Genomic DNA, 6,706 nt, shown 5'->3' on the forward strand with positions numbered 1-6,706 from the left:
GGGAGGAGGGGGTGGGAGTGGGGGGAGGGGGAGTAAGGTGGAAGATAGAGAAGGTTGCTTCGAGATTCAAGTGTCCTTTGTTTTTCTCTCTTTTGCTCCTAACGCCGAAGAATCGGCCGTGGCCACGCGAATTCAAGAAAGACGTGTACGCGAGTTTGGCAAGTCGGGCAATGTTGTACTACTAATACATTGTGTGCTTGTTCAACTTTTCCATAACTATATCTAATCGGTACTATCAATGTGATATAGTACATCTACGATAATGATAAGACTCAGTGCGAGTAAACGACAGTGTAAGTAAACGATAGTGGTGGAAAAGGGGGAGGGGGTGAGGGAAGGGAAGAAAGGACATAGTGGGATAGATCGAGGGAAGGAAGGGAATGGGGGGAAGCGTTATGAAAGTTATATGATATGATTACGCGTCAATTATTTATAGCATAATATTCTATAACCATATAGTTGCTGTAGCTAGCTTAGAGATAAGCCGAGAGAAAGCTTCATATGTGGACGGCGCCCGCACAATTTTTAGTCTAAAGTTTTCGTCTTATATCCCTATATTTTTTTCCGACCCGTGCGAAAGATTTGAGAAGGGACCGTTTCGTCGATCGAAACACACCGAATACGCAGCCACACTCAGTTCACTCATGATTCGCAGGAAACATCGCGAATTATATTGACAGTACACTCTCAACGTATTTCTCTCTACAACTCTCGACAACTCGAATTTCAAAACAAGCTAATTGTTTTTACAAAGTTATTCGTATACACATTGTAAAAATATGAAACAAATCGTTGCAACGATTCCTAAAAATTCCTCGATTAACAAAACGACCTCAACATAATTGTTTAACAGTTCGAACAATTTCTCTGTAATATTTCCCGAAACAAAGAAAGAAGAAAACGGAAATAAAACCGCGCGATGATCGGTTAACACAGTTGAGGCAATTTTTTTGGATTGTTTTTTCTTTTTCTTTAAGAAAATCATAGAAATGGCACGTAGAAAGGAAAATAATACCGATATCCCCCATCGTCGATCCGTTTCTCAAGTCGTCCGACACAGCGGTCGACGCCTGACGTACGCGCGCAAAAATTCACGCGCAACTTTTATGTGTCGATGTCATCCGCTTTATTCGCCGCACATCACCTCGCTACTAATTAAGACTTAATGTATCATAAGTAGAAACTAATACGGCCGCCATAAATCTTACCACCCCGTATTATACAGACTCCTCGGACTAAGTATAATAATAATTAATTATTATTACGCGCATTACGTATATTTCTAATTTGTCGGACGTATCGGCGCCGTCATCGCCGCAGTACTTGCTGCTGCCGCGTCATGAATAATTAACGTTGTCCGTAATTATAACATCAAAACATAACTAAGCAATAATGATAATAACTCATTAATAATGATAATAATAATAATAATAATAATAATAATAATAATAATAATTCGTAGAGTCATGTATAAAGCTTTTCTACAAATAGATACACCGATTCTCGGGGCTAACCGCGTCATATGCGTTCCCTCTCAATTTTTCTTCGATTCTACGATATTTTTGTTCCGTATACAATGAGCCGGAATAGGTTTAGGGCGCGATCATACTTCAACATTCCGACAGAACAACCGAAAGATCCTCGGGCTACGGTCACAAAATTTATAATTATGATTCATTCGTTGATCACGTGTGAACTGAATACGTGGATTGGAACCGATACACGTTTATGCTTTGTTGTCCGATATTTCTTTGTATATCTATATACTTAGAGCATAAGCATGAAATATGGCCCAACGTATGGAGGTTATGTCGATAAGCGGTAGGTATTGATATAGTCATGTATATATATAAGAATAACAGATAATATTTAAACGTACATTGCACAATTTGTCGAAACCCGCGAGTTTAGTGACATACAACTTCTGCAGACAATAATTACGAACTTAAGGAGGGAATATAAATAAAAAAAAGTATTACAAATTTTGCTTCTGGACTGATATGATTTTATATGCCGAAATTCATTTGTCGAATTTTTAATTAATGTAGGCATATATAAATATTGATTGCCACATTACTACAGAAATACTATGGCCAATACTTTAATTTATAATATAGCCGTATAATCATCAATGTTTAAGAGAGGAAAGGTGCCTCTACTGACATCGGTCGCTGAAAATAACTTATTACTATTTCTCCCAAATGAAATAATAATACTTCATCAAATGATATACTTCATCAAAATTAAATATAAACGTCGTTTATTCAGTCAAATATAATGCAGTAAACTCGATCTAGACTCATAATTCGTACGTTGCTCATTCGTACGTCGAAGAAACTTTTATCGAATTCATAATGTTCCAAAGGTGACTTCTTTTTGACAAATTGCGTATTTCAAACAGCAGTGAGTATCCTGATAATATTAAATTATTCTTATGTGTTTGTAGCATACTAAAACTGTGCTTTATTTTCATAGTTATCTTTATTATTTCTTCCACGAAGATTCAGTCTGGGTGTACTTCAAACCGACATACCTCGGTGTTCTGCGATCAACGTAACCTTAATATAATACGTTTTGCAATGTGCAATCCAGTGTAATCTAACTTGACCTAACCCTAACTTATTATTATGTTTTCAACCTTTTTTCAATACGGGATCAGTCAAAAGTTCGGTTTAATTTTATGTAACATTTAACTCTGTTGTAAAAATAAATCGATCATCAATTAAATAATTGTCGTTATTAATCTTCCATCAATATTTTGACAACAGCTGAATATCGTAAAAAGTTGCCCGACTTACGTTGAAAATATACAAAATCAAACCGAACTTTTCGACTGGTCCGATAACAATTCAATAACTGTCCAATAACAAAATAAAAATACAAAAAACCCAATAATAAACCAAAAATATAAAAAAATACAAATTTTAAAATAACTTTTATTTAACGCACAATTTTTATGTGAAACTTTGCGTTAATAATTTTGCATAATTTAACGATTAATTATATTTTCGTGTTTTTATTATATTCCGTACTTTTCAATAGATATGTCGGTTTTGAAACCTCGTTTCTCAGACTTCAAATTTCGTTCACTTTATGAATAAAAGACATTCAACTCGGAAGCTAAAATAAATATTTATCCACACCGCGGAAAGCTGAAGGAAATAAAAAGGCATTCATTCAAAAGTTAGAAATAATGTTATATAAGCTACAATAACAAATGATGGGAGAAAATCTCTGGTGCGTATCTGTGACTATTAATTTTAATTTTAAACTTTCAGTTATGAGATAAGATCTCTAAAAACAAAATAGCATGTCGGTATTGGTGGTGCTTTCCTCTACTAACGCGATTATACATGATAATCATTGCGAAACGCGCCGTTATAACAACGCCCCAGGAGGCTATATCAATTTTCTACTGAAAGATAACGCACAATTTAAAGCATATTTCTCAAATATTTCAACCGGTTGTACCGAGCGCTTACCTCCTGTAAATACGACCATATTTCCGCGGATGCTCTCATTCTTTTATTCGAACCTAATTTTCTGCAAGACTGTTTTACCGTACGCACGCATATATTACGTTCTACTTCATTCGTTTTTTTCGTTTTTTGCACATTACAAGTTAAAACATCATTACGTTTACGGTATGTAGGTAGGTACTTTGCTATGTGGGGAGATATTTACGTGAATACATCGTGTACGAATTCGCATGCGCTGCTTAATCATTACGTTACGTATGGGAATATTATTTATAGTTAATATTTTTAGTTTAGGTAATTAGCGGTAAGGTACTAATACGAATACGTTCCTTTCTCCGTTTTATCTAGATTTGTTCTTTTTTTTTTTATCTTTTTGCTTTGATTACGGACGTCTATTTGGAGTTGATCGTCACTATTATGCATCTCTCCCACTGAGTTAGATTAACAAGGTTCCTTTTTTCTTTTTCCCCCTCGATTTACGTACTTGTTTATACGTATTCCAAAACCTTACCGCGCTAGCAAAAATTCTGTCTCGGTGCACGGTACAACAGATTTCATTTCTTTTTGTTCATATATATTTATATATAATAATATATACTTATTATTTTTAATAATATATAATATAATATTGTGTACAATATGATTTTACGTCATAATAGGCGTACTAAGCGATCCTTGCAATAGATCCTGACGTTAATTTAAAAGGAAAAAAAAGAAAGTACAAGAATTTCCTTTATATTACGTATATATATCTCAATCTCCTTAATACCTGCTCAAATTAAAAAAAGAGAAAACATTTACACATGTATATATACATATAAATATATAATTTACGTGCCTTTAGTTCTTCGTATTCTGCTTTCGAAGCATTTCAAATCAATAGCAAATAAAAACATTGCACTTCGATGCAAGGAATCTTCACATAATAACACTTTTTATAAGCATAATTAGAAATAACGATTTATGCTCAGCATAAAATTGGATAGAGAATTTTGCGACAAGATCTATGCATTGATCGCACTAACATGGAGAAAAAAAATAATTAGGTAATAATTTATATATCTCGAAGTTATTTCTTTCATGTTTACCTTCTTCTTTTTTTTACGAACTCTAAGTAAGTAATACCAACAACGGGTTCTATATCTATGGAAAGGTCTACCCTGACACCAAATTACGTATTTAATGTACTAAGAGTGTGATACTCGTCCGGTGGTGTGTTTCTCGTGTTTTCCCGTACGTATGTACGCACGTGTCTCCGTGTGTTTCATTTTTGCCGCGTTTCTGTGCTCGTTTTCATGAAAGTCAATCATGATAAGCGAAAATACCTGAAATTTTATCCGTAATCTTCAATAAAACGCCGACGAAGTTACTTTGAAGTTGTGCGTTAATAATCTATATAATTATCAATGATCGCCATAAAAATTATATATTGAGGAGTTTCTTTAGCAAATTGAATAATTCGTATCAATTCTGCAACACTTTAGATTAACTGCATCCTGTTCTAATGACGAATCATTTAAAATGTATCTTCATACACTCGTGTACATGTGTAATTTTGCTCATTAACACGGCAAGATGACCGAGATAATTATTCTTCGTCGAGATCTTGACCAAGTTCAGTCGCCAAGGTATATTGTACAGTGTTATTACTGTCCATTTCACGCACAGAAGCGATGTTAAGAAAGATATATGTTTGAATTCTAACATTTTGTGTCTTCGCGATTCGTTACCTCGATTTTTCATATGTGAATTCACCGTTTGCCTTTGCACGGCAATATTCACTTTTTCTTTTTTATCGTTCTTGCAAAGTTCGTGAATTCAACGATATTTTATTGCTCATGATAGGATAATACTTTTACTCACATTGGTAAAAAAATAAATACCCTAAATTTTTACAGTGTCGGATACAAAATAATTTACTATACTTCATTGATAAAAAATTTCATTTTCCGTTATCTGCCCGAATTGACGTATCGAAGTGACCAGAAATCAAACTGTACGCGCGTCCTTTCTTTTCCTTCCTTGATAAACTTACGAATATATATCTGTTCGTGCAAAGCCGAGCTACCGCACTGATTGGGAGCTGTTTTAAAAAAACTGATTATTCGGTAACATATTAAGTGCATTGTTATTATTGTATGTGTGTGTGTATGTGTGTGTACGTATGTGATCTTTATAAAGCCAGATCATACTCCAAGTAAGACAAAGAGTCACGTCAATTATTCTCGTTATATTCGTTTGAAACCCCACATAGGTGAAACTTACGGCAAATCGAATGACCAACGACTAATTCGCGCCAGAAAGGCCCGGGACTTCAACAAAGGCGTCACTGTGTGCGTGTATGTGTGATAACACCAAAGCATCTATCTAACTAAGTTCGAGAGAAGTGAACACCCACGAATACTGAATTCCTTCGACTAAACAGAAAGCGACTTAGGGGATAATGATCGTGTACATCGGTTATCTATATAATCGTAACGCAATATCCAAAGGGAGTATCGGATATACCCGAAGTCTGCAACCGCGCGAGAGATACGTTCGTTGTTCCAACGAGGGCGTTCGCGAATTTTACGCCCCTTCTAATACCCCTTAGCAGCCGTACGGAGGAAGCGGAAACATCTACGTGATACTGAGGATTAAACGCTTCTATAGTGCCGACGGTGTGTCGACACGACTGTCTCCCCTCCCCCCTCCCCCGTGTTTCTCTTTTCCCTCCGACGACGGCAATTCATCGTATAACCGCGGATCGGATCTAGCTAAGCTTCAATGCGCCGATTCGCACGTACGAAATGGGTTTTCAGCGACAGATCGAAGGCTAGCTACATCCTCGTTACGTTCCCGTCCCCGTCGTCTCGCGGCGCTGTAACGCCGCGGTTTCGCTTCTACACAGCACGGTCTAATTACTTGGCCCCCCCCCGGCCTTCTGCGGACGGGGGGGCACAATCAATTAATCGTAGTGTCGTCGCAGATAATTCAGTTGCTGCCGCTCGATACCGTGAATCCCTCAATTTGCGGCCATTTTAACTAGTCTACTCACCGGCCTGACGTAATTGCTGGCTCTCACCAAGTGGCAGTATCGCGCCAGTCGCAGTACGTTTCATAACTTTATAATCGCAATGGCTCGTTGTGTAGCACCCGATTAACAATATACATTATATGTTCTAGGAATCAGTCACAGGCGGAACCCCCCGGGGGTACGAGGCGCGGGCACCATGTCGCTTGTCGGG

Source organism: Dinoponera quadriceps, unplaced genomic scaffold (genome assembly GCF_001313825.1).
Source record: "Dinoponera quadriceps isolate SergipeBrazil2010 unplaced genomic scaffold, ASM131382v1 scaffold5809, whole genome shotgun sequence".
Classification (NCBI taxonomy): domain Eukaryota; kingdom Metazoa; phylum Arthropoda; class Insecta; order Hymenoptera; family Formicidae; genus Dinoponera; species Dinoponera quadriceps.